Here is a 15667-nt window from a genome sequence, read left to right as displayed (position 1 = left end):
GCAAGATGTGTTAGTTGTAATCCTTTCCCCCCACTCTAAACCAAACAAGGTATGTTATCCATTCGCCTCTTTTGAAAGGTTGAGTATGATTTCTATTGCTACGTCTGAGGTCTTGACTTGTGCAAGAAGAGTGTCAATAATTTGAATCTCTTGGCACTTTCTCTAATGACTCTTGACCAATAAGTGCCAAGCAAGCCTTTGGTGAAGAGACTATGGTCCAGCATGTTGGTGGTAAACCCTTGGACCAGTCTTTTACCTGAAATGCATCATGGTAAAATCTGGGTAGAAAGGGGTCAAACAGAGAATTCCCTGGAGGGCCAGTGGTTAAGACTCTGCGATTTCACTACCAGGCCAGAGTTCAACCCATGGTTGGGAAACTAAGAATCTTCAAGCTGTGTGGTGCAGCTAAACAAACAAACAAGCAGCAAACTCCCTTCCCCCCAAAAAAGAACCACAAACACACAAATAAGTGAAAATGGTCAAATAATTTTTGCCCTTTGTGTTTCTTCCACACACAGAAGAATCCTTATGTGTAATTAATACATGAACTTCCCTGGTACATTTCCCCAGCCACCCACCCCCCCCCCCATTCATATTAATGTAGGATTTGACTGGTGAACTTATACAGGGGTCATGGTGGGGTTGACCTTTCATTCAAAGTCTGCAAAAGTGTTTTTGCAATGTGCCTTTCACAGTAAGCACCAGTCATTTAGGAAGCCATCTAAATCAGAGCATGCACTTGAAGTTTGGTGTTTGTCCACATTTTCCACTGTTTTACTATTACCACATATGAAGTTTAAAACAAATACTTTATTTTATTTGTGGCTGCACTGGGTCTTCGTTGCTGTGGGTGGGCTTTCTCTAGTTGCAGCAGGTGAGCGGGGACTACCCTTTTATAAATGCACAGGCTTCTCTTTTTTCAGAACACAGGCTCTAGAGCACAGGCTCAGTTGTTGTGGTGGAGGAGCTTAGTTGCTCTGAGGCAGCCAGGATCAGGGATCGAACCTGTGTCCCTTGCATTGGCAGGCAGATTCTTTTTCACTGTGCCACCAGGGAAATCCCACATGTGCAGTTTTATCCCTAATAGCATTTTGATAGTTTGCTGCCTTTTTAATAAAAACAGGGCAGTGCATTAAAGGTTGTTGCCTTGCAGCAGGAATAAGAACCATATCCATTTCTCAGGTGCCCGAACAGAGTACCAGTGTCAATCTTTGAAAAAAGAGCATCAGTATCCTGGCCTGAGAGCTTTAGAACACACGCTGTCTACCAGGGCAATGACCCTTTTTAAGACAGGGAAATAAGAAAAAGGTGTATTTTGGGGGAAAGAGCTGATTTTTGCTGCTAATGAGAAAGATTTCTTTGGATTTATTTCTCTATGTTATTCTCTGTCTTGATTTTTCCCCCAATATGTATTTCTCAACATACTGTCACATATAATGGTAAGCACCTGGTTACATTTATTCTTTCATTCATTCAACAACTATGTATTAATTATCTACTATGTGCCAGGTAAGGTTGTTCAGGATAAAGAAATATAATCTTAAAATATTCACTGTCCACTAGGGGAGATAAGTAGATTAAGCATTAGAGAAATAGAGTAGAAATAGAAAGGTTATAGGAGACCCCACAAAAGGGTATATATAAGTACCTATAGGGCAGGGGCGCTTCCCTGGTGGCTCAAAGGGTAAAGAATCTGCCTGCAATGCCAGAGACCCGGGTTTGATCCCTGGGTTTGGAAGATCCCCTGGAGAAGGGAATGGCTACCCACTTCAGTGCTCTTGCCAGGAGAATTCCATGGACAGAGGACCCTGAGGGGCTACAGTCCATGGGGTTGCAAAGAGTCAGACATGGCTGAGCAACTAACACTCACGTTCACATGAGGAGATGAGAGAAAGATCACCATAGGTCTCCTAGAGTCTCAAGAGTCTTGAAGGATGAGGGTAAGCAGATCAAAGGGGAAAGTCTGTTGCAGGCAGAGGCAAGAACCCAGAGACATTAATCAATGGGAAGTTTGGGGAGTGGCATGTGACCTGTGAAGATGGTAAAAGACGGATTGTGGTAGACCAGGAGACTGATTGAGATCTAGAAGCCAGCCTCAAAACTCAGGAGTTGGAGGGGTTTGGACTTCATCTTGTAGAGGTAGGGAGCCTTTGAAAATCAGAGAGGGCTCTGATCTGATTTCCATGTTAGAAAGATAACTGCAAAGACAAAGCTTAGTTTTGCTTGGAAGCTGCCATGTTGTAGGCCCAAGAAGATGGCATGGCAAGAAGAGGGGAAATGAGGGACTTCCTTGGCGGTCCAGGGTTAAAACTCTGCACTTCTGCTGCAGGGGCACAGGTCCGATTCATGGCATTCCCTGAATGCCGGGAAGTGAGGCAAAAAAAATGAGGGAAGGTGAGGGATATTTACACTAGAAAATTAAGAGAACTTTTAAAGTGATTAGATGCAGAAGGTGAAGGAGAAGAAAAAAATCAGTGATGAGTTACATATTTCTGGCTTGTGTTACTGGCATTAAACAAGATAAGAATATAGGGTAATAAGCCTGATTGAAGGGAACATGAATTTGTGATGCCTAAAATTTGAAAAGGATATATCCAATAATATGATAGCATTGGTTACTGTTATGTGCCAAATACTGTGGTAAACTGTATATTTTAACTGACTGAATTCTCACAACTATCTAACAGGGATAGCTAGTTTCTTCTATTAAATCTATCTTAAGACACATGTTGATATTAAAGATGTTAAAATGTTCTTTCTAGAACTGATAAAATATGATATTACCCGCATTTAATGGATGAAGAAACTGGGGCAGAGAATAAATGATTTATGCAAAGTCACAATGTTATTTAATAGAGGAGCTGGATTCAACATGAAGCAGTCTGGCTCCAGAAATTGTTCATTTGATCACTGAGCTATGTCACTTCTTGGTATAGATCTATCTCAGCAGAATGGAGATTGTGATCTGAGAGTCATCAATACAGATTTTTCTATTACAGGGCAAAAGTGGAAGTGGTGCGTATGGTATCATTAATTTGTGATGAAGCCATTTAAGTTAAAAAGGAAATAGCGTTATAGTTAAAATGGACAACCAACAGGATCTACTGTATAGCATGTGGAACTCTGCTCAATGTTATGTGACAGCCTGGATGGGAGAGGGGTTTGGGAGAGAGGTTTGGGAGAGAATGGATATGTGTATGTATGGCTGAGTCCCTTCATTGTTCACCTGAAATTATTGTACATTGTTTTTAGTTGGCTATTCAGTTCAGTTCAGCTCAGTTCAATTGCTTAATCGTGTCCGACTCTGCGACCCCATGAATCGCAGCATGCCAGGCCTCCCTGTCCATCACCAACTCCTGGAGTTCACTCAAACTCACGTCCATTGAGTCGGTGATGACATCCAGCCATCTCATCCTCTGTAGTCCCCTTCTCCTCCTGCCCCCAATCCTTCCCAGTGTCAGAGTCTTTTCCAATGAGTCAACTCTTTGCATGAGGTGACCAAAGTACTGGAGTTTCAGCTTTAGCATCATTCCTTCCAAAGAACACCCAGGACTTATCTCCTTTAGAATGGACTGGTTGGATCTCCTTGCAGTCCAAGGGACTCTCAAGAGTCTTCTCCAGCACCACAGTTCAAAAGCATCAATTCTTCGGTGCTCAGCTTTCTTCCCAGTCCAACTCTCACATCCATACATGACCACTGGAAAAACCGTAGCCTTGACTAGACGGACCTTTGTTGGCAAAGTAATATCTCTGCTTTTGAATATGCTATCTAGGTTGGTCATAACTTTTCTTCCAAGAAGTAAGCATCTTTTAGTTTCATGGCTGCAATCACCATCTGCAGTGATTTTGGAGCCCCCCAAAATAAAGTCTGACACTGTTTCCACTGTTTCCCCATCTATTTCCCATGAAGCGATGGGGCCAGATGCCATGATCTTCGTTTTCTGAATGATGAGCTTTAAGCCAACTTTTTCACTCTCCTCTTTCACTTTCCTCAAGAGGCTTTTTAGTTCCTCTTCACTTTCTGCCATAAGGGTGGTTAGTTGGCTATACCCCAATACAAAACAAAGAGATTTATAAAAAAGAAATAGCATTGATAATTATAATCCATACTTCTTTTGATGGGCTATGCTGTTGGTTCAGTGGTAAAGAATTCTCCTGCCAATGCAGGAGACACAGGAAATGGGGGTTTGATCCCTCGGTCAGGAAGATTCCCTGGAGAAGGGCACACAACCCACTCCAGTATTCTTGCCTAGAGAATCCCATGGACAGAGGAGCCTGGTGGGGCTACAGTTCATCGGGTCACAAAGAGTCAGACATGATTGAAACGACTAAGCACACACATACTTCTTGTGATACATGAACTGCTACTGCTGCTACTGCTGAGTCACTTCAGTTGTGTCTGACTCTGTGCGACCCCATAGAGGGCAGCCCACCAGGCTCCCCTGTCCCTAGGATTCTCCAGGCAAGAACACTGGAGTGGGTTGCCATTTCCTTCTCCAATGCATGAAAGTGAAAAGTGAAAGTGAAGTCGCTCAGCTGTGTCTGACTCTTCAGCCTACCAGGCTCCTCCACCCATGGGATTTTCCAGGCAAGAGTACTGGAGTGGGGTGCCATTGCCTTCTCTGGATACATGAACACATGTCAAAATATCAGAATACACCTATTTTAGGCAAATGTTCTGTAAGAGATACTAAAGATGCAATACCAACAGATTTGTGCATCAGAGTTGCCCAAAGAAAAACTGAAAGTTTTCAGAGAGGAGACAGTGGTGCAGTTAAGTCTCCTGGCCTTTCAAGCTCTGACTTCTCTGAGCATTCAGAATTTCCTCACATACTTTTTGAAATGATAGTGGAGAGGGAGCAGGAAACCTGCTTGAGATCATTGCCATGCAAGCATAGAAAATAAAGGCTATGGGCTTGCATGTGAAGTTCATGATGTCCATAATCCTGGGAATAATTAAATTTCTTACCTGTGGGCAGGTGTGTGTTTTTGGCTACTTGCCTTTGCTTACTAGGAAGACAGAATCACTTAGCTCAGTGAGATACAACTTTTTGGAGGCAATTCTTCTGATTCAATAGCAACAAATTTGTTTTTCAGGCACAGTTTTTTTTTCCCCTTACTTTCTCCCACTCACCTTCTCTCCTCCATTTCTTCCCTAAATTATCAGTTTCCAATGAGGTAAGCTGAAGGGTCAATACATAGGTTGTTAAAGACAGAAACTCAGTTCACAGAGTTGCAAGGGAAATTAAAAGAAGCATTGGTGCCCAGTCTTCTGGTTGGTTTAAGCTTTAATCTGGCCAAGAGGATAAGAAAAGAAGAGCTTTGTGGAAGAAGATTGATCAGTGTCTGTTTCCTTCTCAACAGGGTCAGGTGCAGAAGAGAGGTATAAATTGTCTTTGAAAAGAAGATGGTGGAAGAGTCCCAGAGAGAGGACTGCTTTGGTATCCAGCAGCCAGCTTTTCAGATGGGGTCAGTATGAACAGCCCTGAGCGGCAGAGGCTTAACCCAAACAATTTCACACGCTTGTAAGTGCCTTTCATCCAAGTCGTTGACAGTATAATAACAATAAACAGGGCAAATGAAGAAGCCACTTCAGCAGGGAATGAGTTTTCCAGAGAAGAAAGCCATGTTTTAGAGAGAAGGGATTCTAAAATTCCTTTACTTGGCTGTGTTTTGGCCCCTGAAGATATCAACAAGTTTTAAATTTTGCTGTGGTTATTTAATCCCACTCTAGTTAAATCATCTTCACCAAATGTTTTTTGAAAACTCTAAAAAATTCCTTATTTGTTTATATAAGGGTACTTAGATAGAAAAGAATTCTATTTATATCCCTTTAGTGATTGTTGGCATAAGACAACAGTCTCGATATTTTTCTTTTGTATTTATTTTCTAGCACAACTTCTTCTTTCTGCCCGACAACCCATATTAAGTAATCAGATTAGCTATGTGATAAATTGATTTGTGTAAATCTTTTGTAAAGGAGGTGGCTTATACATTCCAAGATAAATACAAAATAGTGAAAGCACCAAAGTCATCTTCAAGAGGTTGAGAACAATTTCTTTTTCTTTAACAGAGAAGAGTTTGGTGGAGACAAGATCTGAAACACAAATGGAAAATGTAATAACCTCCTGAAAGGTAGAAGTAAATGATAGACTGTTTGGTGGGTAATGAAGCTGGGTGGAACCCAGGCAGGCCTTAGGGCAAAAACTTCTCTAAGAATATATCAGGAATTACATTCTACAGCTGCTAACAAGAACTGTGATATGGTGTCCTCCACAAACTGAGGGCTTATATTTATCTAATTTAGTGACAAGTCCAGAGGTAGTCAAACTGGTCTGTTACATGGCAGCTCCCTGATGTTGCTAGAGACCAGGCTTCTGCTCTTAGTCTCACAGAATTGTTGTCAGAGCTCCAGCAATCACATTCTTGACTCAGGTAGGAAAAAAGAGGAGAAAGGGACTGAGCAAAGGAGATCTGCTCATTGAGACGGTACCCTTTAAAGAGTTTTCCCCAACAATCTACCTAATAACATGCTTATCTGCTAAAAACCCAAGCAAGGTAGTTTTCTGAACTGGGCACCTCCTGCCTTCCCCAGTAGTTCTGCTAATAAGGAATAGGGGAGGCTGGGTAGAATCTAGTAGGCATTGCTTTTGGAGTGAGAGGGAGCATGACAGGTTAATAACATTGAAGGTAAATCATGTTCATTTTATTATTTTAGCTAGGGTCAAATTTTTCAGAAGCCAAAATGAAAATGCTGTTTTTTTGTTAATACAATCTAGCCCTAGACACTATATGGTCAATACTATAACATTTCATGCATCCAGGTATGGTTGAGTTATTGGGGTCAATAACTACAGAAAATCCAGAAATCACTGAAGAATTAAGTATTGACACTTGACTGATTACAGAATTCTGGAGGAGTGCATGGCAAATTCCTGCCTGGAGAATCCCATGGACAGAGGAGCTTGGTGGACTATAGTCTATGGAGTCACAAAGAGCTGGACTCGACTGAAGTGACTTAGCATGCATACTTCCTGCATGGTAAGAAATTTGTTGTTATTATTATTATAACTATTATTATATTGAATGGTGTTTGAGAATAAGGAGGTGAATTGGGAACTGGCTCATTTTGTTTAAGCTATATTTTGGAAAGCTTGTAAGTAGCTGAATTTACCTTCCTAGATTCCATATGATAGAGACAAAATGGCCCCAGGGTTCTAGAAGAGTGCCCTGTAGACACTAGAAGTTTTCTAATTGATCTCAGTGGTGTAATAAACAACTTTGTGCAATTGGTTGTGGTTTTTATCCTCTGAGGAAATGCAAGTCTCTAATATCTGTCTTGCAACCCTCTGTCCACCAACAACCATCTATTTCTTCTCACAAAACTTCCTGTTGGTCCGCGTGTGTCCCTCACCCCCACCTAGCTTATACTGATGGGACCTAAGGAGCAAGTTCACTCCTTAAAAAAAATGTTAAAACAACAAAAATCTTTTCTTAACTCTAACAACAATTCGGTAATTACATCAAATGAAGGTAAGTAGAAGCTGTTGGTAATATAATTCTACCATGTTTGAAATGTTTATTTTGTCTTCTAACTAGGGTAACCTTAAGGGAACAGAGAGTAGGTTTCACGATGGCAATTACTTTTCATGTCTATAGTCATCCAGAATATATCCCAGAAGATTTGGAGTGTGGAACACCAACTAAATCCAGAGAGCCTCTGTGCTTGGATTAGCTCCACTGGGCATGAAACAAGGTACCAAATTGACGTTATTTTCTTTTTCTAGAGAACTTAATACAACGCTACACTCCCGTGTGAAGAATAGAAATGAATTTTGCTTTTAAATCTGAACCTACTCAAGAAAAATGTGGAAGGAATAAATTCAAGTGTGTGAAAGCATAAGGAGGCAAAAGGAAATAATTCTATTATATTTATTTTTCAACAAGGACTTACATCTGTTTCTAATTTACGCAGATTATTGACACATCTGGATGTTTGGCCTTAAGAATTTTAAGTTGCTGTGGTGGCATTTATTTTCTGAATCAACTCTTCAGACCACCCTGGAACTTGTGCAACTAGTTTGGAGAGAAGTTTGTGATATTTTCAATAAAGTTACCTTTTGGCATTTTAGAAACAGTGTAAATGGGATTCTGTCATCTTGTATTTATAAATTGTGGTTTTGCATTTTTGATACCTGTAGGAAAAATAAGACCAAAGCCAAAGGCCTAATGGCTTGACAATGACAAATTATAATAGCTAGATAAAGCTATCAAGGGGACATTGGAGATGGGTGTAAGGTTAGCCATTCATATTAACCACTGGGGACCCTAGATTTCAGCAGAAACCGAAGAGTACAGAAGTGAGTGACTGATGGAAATCCTGTTTTCACTTGGCCTGATGGGAGTATGCATTTTAACAAGGAAAATGGAATTGTTAAGAAGTATAATAACATTGATTAATACTTTACCTCTTGGACAGATTCCTTTTGTAATCAGGAGCGAACTTTTCTCCCTATGTGGTCTGATTGGAGTAATTTATTCCAAGAGTATGAATAATGGAGATCATGGAGTAAAACTTTTAAAGATTTTAGAAAACAAAAACATGGTGAAACACTTATTTTATGGCAAATATTTTTAAATGGAGTAGCATGATTTTGTTAAAAGAAACAGAGACCATACATCAAAACATGAATGCAAATTGCCAAAAGCAAAGCAAAACCTTCTTATAGTTCTTTAGTTTAAAGGTACAATAGAAATAATTAAGCGCATAGATCACTTTTAGAAGAAGGCTCTTTGGAGGCTTCAGTAGTTCTGGTTTTTTGTTTCATTGTTGCAGCCAACCTTAAAATTCTTGCCTGTTAGACATAAAGTCTTACTAGATGAGGTGATGTTGCACGGCAGATTGACATTGAAAAAAATGATATTCTTTAGAGGCAATTGTTGTGTTTCATTTTGAAAGGAAATGATCATATTTATAGAACATGTAGTATATCTGAGAAACAAACTTATCTGTTGTGCTGACATTCTTGTGTCTTTAGATATTATTTTATTAGATGTTCACAAAATAAAAACTCTAAATATATATTCATGCCTGAGATAAATAATAAAAGGTTCCCAAATATCAGCCCAGGGCTTCCGGTGGCTCAGCCATAAGGAATCCACTTGCAATGCAGGAGACTTCGGTTCTATCCCTGTTTTGGGAAGATCCCCTGGAGAAGGAATGGCAACCCACTCTAGTATTCTTGCCCAGGAAATCCCATGGACAGAGGAGCCTTGTGGGCTACAGTCCATGGAGTTGCAAAGAGTTGGACACTACTTAGCAACTAAGCAACAACAGTGGAGGTCTACTTCTTACAGCTTTTCAGTAGAGATGGCAGAGAAGGAATTAGAATCAGCAGGCCAAATCTGAAGACCTCAACTTGCATAAACAAACTCTGTAATTAACAATGTTCCTGTTTCTGTTTCAGTAGAGTCTTCTTGGAGAAGGAAATGGCAACCCACTCCACTATTCTTGCCTGGAAAATCCCATGGATGGAAGAACTTGGTAGGCTACAGTCCATAGGGTCACAAAGAGTCCGGACACAACTGAGCAATTTCACTTTCTTTCTTTCTGTTTTAAGAAGCTAATAGATGTCCACTGGGATCAACTAATGGGCTCTGGGACTGGTTTCACTGCAATTCGATAGAGTGGCAGCTTAGTAATATATAGTGTTCACTCGAATGATTAAAAAAACGGTATGACTTTTGGTATCACTTACAGTCCTGTCATTTCAAGACTCAGATCTCATGAATGTGTAAGTCACAAAGCTAACTGGGAATTATTTATTTATTTGTTTTGGCTGGACTGCACTGCTTGCGGGATCTTAGTTTCCTGAGCAGGGATCGAACCCCTGTCCCCTGTAATGGAAGTGTGGAGTCCTAACCACTGGACTGCTAAGAAGTTCTGACTTGGAATATTTCTAGTTAATCCTTAGTGCCTAACTATTGATTAAACACCAATAAGCCTGTAGTAGATGCTTTGATGATGGAAATTAAGGTGAAAACGGAGTGTACGGACAATGCAAGCATTTCACCCAAGGGAAGCGTCACCTTTCTTTTAACCCAGAGTTTGAGTCACAGCTGGGTTTCTGGAGATTATGTAGGCTGGCTTGAATTTTAATCCACCCTCTCTATTTCCTCTGTCCACAGACAACCTGCCCAAAGCAGGGGTCGAGGGAAAGATTTGGGGGAAATTTCTAGTCTCTTTAATAACAGACCTTTGGAAACGCTCATGGACACTGACAACTAAATAGGGACTGAATAGGACAGTCTTCTTAAGGAACTCTGTAAAGGGATCTGGTCATATGTAGAGTGTTTCTTTCCCAGGTAGATCCTTTACCTGGCCTGTAGGGCGCAGAAAATAACCTTTTTCTTGAACATCTAAGGGAATCCATTTCTCTCTCAGTAAACCTTTCTGTGGCCTGTTTCAGGCTGCTATTGAAGCTATAAATCAAAGAATATGAAGGAGCAAGACTGGAGTGTGTGTGTGTGTGTGTGTGGGGGGGGGGTGTGTTTTAGTCACTTAGTGTCTGACTCTTGTGACTCCAAGGACTATAGCCCGCCAGGCTCCTCTGCTCATGGAATTTTCCAGGCAAGAATACTGGAGCGAGTAGGCATTTCCTCTAGGGAATCTTCCCAACTCAGGTATACAACCCAGGTCTCCTGCGTTGCAGGTGGATTCTTTACTGTCTGAGCTTTAGGGAAGCTCTAAAACTAGAGATAACCAGATGTAAAAAAAATGCTGTTTCAGGGAGAAGAGGAAGAAAGCAGAAGGAAAGAATTGGGAAGCAAAAGGGCAAAACTGGGTTGGATCCTTGTTCTTTAAGATTCAGTTTCTCTGGTGTATTGCACATCCAGGCCTCCCTCTTCCTTGCTTCTGATGGGAACTAGGGAGCTGAAGAAATATGTCTTGGGGCAAATTCCATTGAAAGATTTGGAGGAGGCAGTCCCAGAATGCTAGGGGTAAAAGGTAAATTTGTTTGTTTGTTTTAAATCAGAATAATCTCCCCCCCTCTTTTTTTTCCAAAAGGGTTGTGTCCAACTCTGTGTGACCCCATAGACGGCAGCCCACCAGGCTGCCCTGTCCCCAGGACTCTCCAGGCAAGAACACTGGAGTGGGTTCCCATTTCCTTCTCCAATGCATGAAAGTGAAAAATGAAAGGGAAGTTGCTCAGTCGTGTCCGACTCTTTGCGACCCCATGGACTGTAGCCTACCAGGCTCCTCTGTCCATGGGATTTTCCAGGCAAGAGTACTGGAGTGGGGTGCCATCGCCTTCTCCTATGCTTCACATCAATTTGATTCAAAAAGAACTCACGTCTTCAAACGAAGGCTACCAATTTGTTTTGCCATATGTAGCAGTTTTACGTTGAAAAAGTTTCAGCACAAAAGATCACCTTTAAAACTCCCTGGGACATTCTCACATAAACCAGAATACTTCATAAATGATAAAAGTTCTTTCTTCAGTTGTTCAGTCTTCTCCATTTCACCTATGTCTTCAGTGTTGAGTTGCTTAATATTGCTGTTAATGTGGTTCTGGATCTTCAAAAACAGAGGCAGATATCCACTTTGATTATGCTGAAGGCAAGGCTTTTTTTCCCAAAGCATCTCTCCACCCGATACAATAAAGATCATATTTCCTTATAATATAGATGAAGAATAGAGGCCCAGAAAGGCAAAGGGGATGAATGGAAGTCTCTGAGTATAACCCAGAGCAAACAAATATTTTTTCATACTTATGTATATTATTTTATTGCTTCCTCCCCTCACTGGAATGTGAGCTACAGGAGGGCAGCTTTTCCTTAATTTATTGAGTTCTGCATCAGGTCTTAGTTGTGGTGTGCAGGCTTCTCTCCAGTTGTGGTGCGAAGGCTCAGTTACTGTGTGAGGGTGTAGTTGCCCCACAGCATGTGGAATCCTAGTTCTCTGACCAGGAATTAAACCCATGTCCCCTGCATTGGAAGGTGGATTTTCAGCTATCAGACCACCAGGGAAGTCCCCGCCCTTTTTTTTTCTATTGAGATATAATTGGCAAACAAGTATCTTTAGTTTTTTTAAGTAGGAGAAAATAATTATTAAAAATATTTTGAAGATTTAAGAAGATGTCTCTTAGTGTTTACTAGGTATGTACAGTATATTACACACTGAACCTAACGCAGCGGTGAAGAGGAAAGGAGGGCACCTTCCATTGAACTGACCATGAGCTGACGTGGAACTGAAAGTTGATCTGAACACCTTCCATGGACAGAAAACATTGACACCTACAAAGCTGGCATTCAGTGATGTTATCAGCAAGGGTGAGCACAAATGGACACAATATGAAGGTGATGGATGGTTGGCCATTCAGAGAAAGGAGAAGAGTTTTTCTGTCCAGTCTTCCAGGGCTAAGAGTTTGGATGGAATGCCTACAGGAATCTTGTCAAGTCTCTGTTCATGATGAGAGCTGAGCTGTCACATACCCAGTGGAAATCCTCTGGATTTGTTGGTTTGTGGATGAAGGAGAATTTCCTCCCTTCAGCCATTCCAGAGGGTTCAGTGGGATTTGGAATCTTGAGGTGTGTGCTAGTCATGACTTGAATCACCAGGAAGAACTCTGCTTATTCTTTCTTCCTTCTTCCTTTTTTGCCTTCTCTTCATCACACTGTGGCTCGAGGCTTTCTCAAAGACCTGCTCTGATGTCAGAATCTATTGTACTTGATCTTTCTCAATGTTTTCTTTTCTGTTTTTACTGGTTGGATCACATTCAGCTCTGATCTCTCACCAACCAGAAATTCCTATTCTTTTGACTCATTCATTTCCTTTACCAGGAAATATCAGGATGAACCATTACATTATCAGGCCTAATCCTTATATGATTTTCTGTTTTCTTTTCATCTGACCTTTAAGGTGCTCTCAGCTATGTTTTAGATTTACAAGGCATGTTTAAAATCTGTTCCCAATGCAAGATGATATTTTATCTATATATTAGTAAAATCTTTTCAGTCATATCATAACAGTATTTTTGAGGGCTCAGCATTTTGTAGTTATCCAGAAATCTGTAATTCTTTTTTTTTCCCTTTTTCACTATTGAAAAATGACTTTATTTTTGGGATTTACTTTAAGCAAGCAGATATTATCAAGACTAGCAAAATGTTGGTAACTAAGTCATGACTATGTGGGGGTTGATATCCTTGACTTTTATGATGTGTTTTAAAATGTCTGTAATAGAAACCTGGGATAATGAAATGGTGGGAAAAAGTAATAAGCCTTAAAAAAAACAGTCTTCAATAAACAGTTGAATGTCCCATACAACTTGACATTAAAAAGATACTTTCCCTCTCCTATGGTATTTTTTTAAATTAATTTATTTTCTATTGAAGGATAATTGTTTTACAGAATTTTACTGCTTTCTGTCAAACCTCAACATGAATCAGCCATAGGTATACATATATCTCCTCCTTTTTGAAACTCCCTCTCATCTCCCTCCCCATTCCACCCCTCTAGGTTGATACAGAGCCCCTGTTTGAGTTTCCTGAGCCATACAGCAAATTTCCATTGGCTATCTAGTTTACATATGTAATGTAAGTTTCCATGTTACTCTTTCCATGCATGTCACCCACTCCTCCCTTCTCCCCATGTCCATAAGTCTATTCTCTATGTGTGTTTCTCCATTGTTGCCCTATAAATAAATTCTTCAGTACCGGTTTTCTGGATTCTGTATATATGTGTTAGAATACAGTATTTATCTTTCTCCTTCTGACTCACTTCACTCTGTGTAATAAGTTCTAGGTTCATTCACCTCATTAGAACTGACTCAAATGCGTTCCTTTTTATTGCTGATTAATATTCCATCGTGTAAATGTACCACAAATTCTTTATTCATTCGTCTGTTGATGGACATCTAAGTTGCTTCCGTATTCTAGCTATTGTAAATAGTGCTGCAATGAACAATGGGATACTTGTGTCTCTTTCAGTTTTGGTTTCCTCAGGGTATATGCCTAGGAGTGGGATTGCTGCGTCATATGGTGGTTTTATTCCTAATTTTTTTTAACAAATTTCAAAACTGTCTTACATAGTGGCTGTATCAATTTACATTCCCACCAACAGTGCAAGAGTGTTCCCTTTTCTCTACACCCTCTCCAGCATTTATTGTTTGTAGACTTTTTGATGAGGGCCATTCTGACCAGTGTGAGGTGATATCTCATTGTAGTTTTGATTTGCATTTCTCTAATAATGAGCAATGTTGAGCATTTTTTCATGTGTTTGTTAGCCATCTGCATATCCTCTTTGGAGAAATGTCTGTTTAGGTCTTTTTCCCCAAGTTTTGGTTGGGTTGTTTGTTTTTCTGGCATTGAGTTGTATGAGCTGTTTGCATATTTTGAAAATTAATCCTTTGTCAGTTGTTTCATTTGCTATTATTTTCTCCCATTCTGAGGGTTGTCTTTTCACCTTACTTATAATTTCTTTTGCTGTGTAAAGCTTTTAAGTTTAATCAGGTCCCACTTGTTTACTTTTGTTTTTATTTCCATTACTCTAGGAGGTGGGTCATAGAGGATCTTGCTTTGATTTATGTCATTGAGTGTTCTGCTTATGTTTTCTTCTAACAGTTTTATAGTTTCTGGTCTTACACCTAGGTCTTTAATCCATTTTGAGTTTATCTTTATGTATGGTGTTAGGAAGTGTTCTAATTTCATTCTTTTACATGTAGCTGTCCAGTTTTTCCAGCACCATTTATTGAAGATGCTCTCTTTGCCCCATGGTATATTTTTGCCTCCTTTATCAAAAATAAGGTACCCTTAGGTGTGTGGATTTATTTATGGGCTTTCTAGCTTGTTCCATTGGTCTATATTTCTGTTTTTGTTCCAGTACCATACTGTCTTGATGACTATAGCTTTGTGGTACAATCTGAAATCAGGAAGGTTGATTCTTCCAGCTCCATTCTTCTTTTTCAAAACTGCTTTGGCATTTGGGGTCTTTTGTGTTTCCATATGAATTGTGAAATTTTTTGTTCTAGTTCTGTGAAAAATGCCATTGGTAATTTGATAGAGATCACATTAAATCTGTAGATTGCATTTGGTAGTATAGTTATTTTCACAATATTGATTCTTCCTATCCAGGAACATGGAATATCTCTCCATCGGTTTATGTCATCTTTGATTTCTTTCATTAGTGTCTTATAATTTTCTGTGTACAGTTCTTTTGTCTCCTTCAGTTCAGTTCAGTTCAGTCACGTCACTCAGTTGTGTCTGACTTAGGTAAGTTTACTTCTAGATATTTAAGTCTTTTTGTTGCAATGGTGAGTGGGATTGATTCCTTAATTTCTCTATCTGATTTTTCATTGTTATTATATAGAAATGCAAGTGATTTCTGTGTATTGATTTTGTATCCTACAACATTGCTAAATTCACTGATATGCTCTAGTAATTTTCTCATGCTATCTTTAGGGTTTTCTATGTACAGTATGGGAGAAGGCAATGGCAACCCACTCCAGTACTCTTGCCTGGAAAATCCCATGGATGGAGGAGCCTGGTAGGCTGCAGTCCATGGGGTTGCTAAGAGTCAGACACGACTGAGTGAGTTCACTATCACTTTTCACTTTCATACGCTGGAGAAGGACATGGCAACCCACTCCAGTGTTCTTGCCTGGAGAAT

The 15667-nt window shown here is 40.0% G+C and overlaps 2 long non-coding RNA genes across 4 annotated transcripts in view; both read left to right on the top strand.

Moving 5' to 3' along the window:
- LOC102180681 overlaps window positions 1-6952 on the top strand; it is an 87706-nt gene extending 80754 nt beyond the window's left edge. Inside the window, exons 3-5 of one of the 2 annotated variants that reach the window (XR_310452.3) lie at window positions 5365-5469; window positions 6074-6135; window positions 6909-6952. This is a non-coding gene — a long non-coding RNA (uncharacterized LOC102180681). The remainder of the gene's footprint in view (window positions 1-5364; window positions 5470-6073; window positions 6136-6908) is intronic. The other variant, XR_001918930.1, reaches the window with a different exon arrangement.
- On the top strand, window positions 6992-13338 carry LOC108637295. Of its 2 annotated transcripts, none has more exons than XR_001918928.1 (3): window positions 6992-7041; window positions 7600-7756; window positions 12150-13338. It is a non-coding gene; the product is annotated as an uncharacterized LOC108637295 (long non-coding RNA). The 2 variants fall into 2 exon arrangements; XR_001918929.1 differs by lacking the exon at window positions 12150-13338 and adding an exon at window positions 7976-9163.

This window comes from Capra hircus, chromosome 12 (assembly GCF_001704415.2).
Source record: "Capra hircus breed San Clemente chromosome 12, ASM170441v1, whole genome shotgun sequence".
In the NCBI taxonomy this organism is placed as follows: domain Eukaryota; kingdom Metazoa; phylum Chordata; class Mammalia; order Artiodactyla; family Bovidae; genus Capra; species Capra hircus.
The sequence above is the reverse complement of the archived record's forward strand: the minus strand, read 5'-3'. Positions and strand labels throughout refer to the sequence as shown.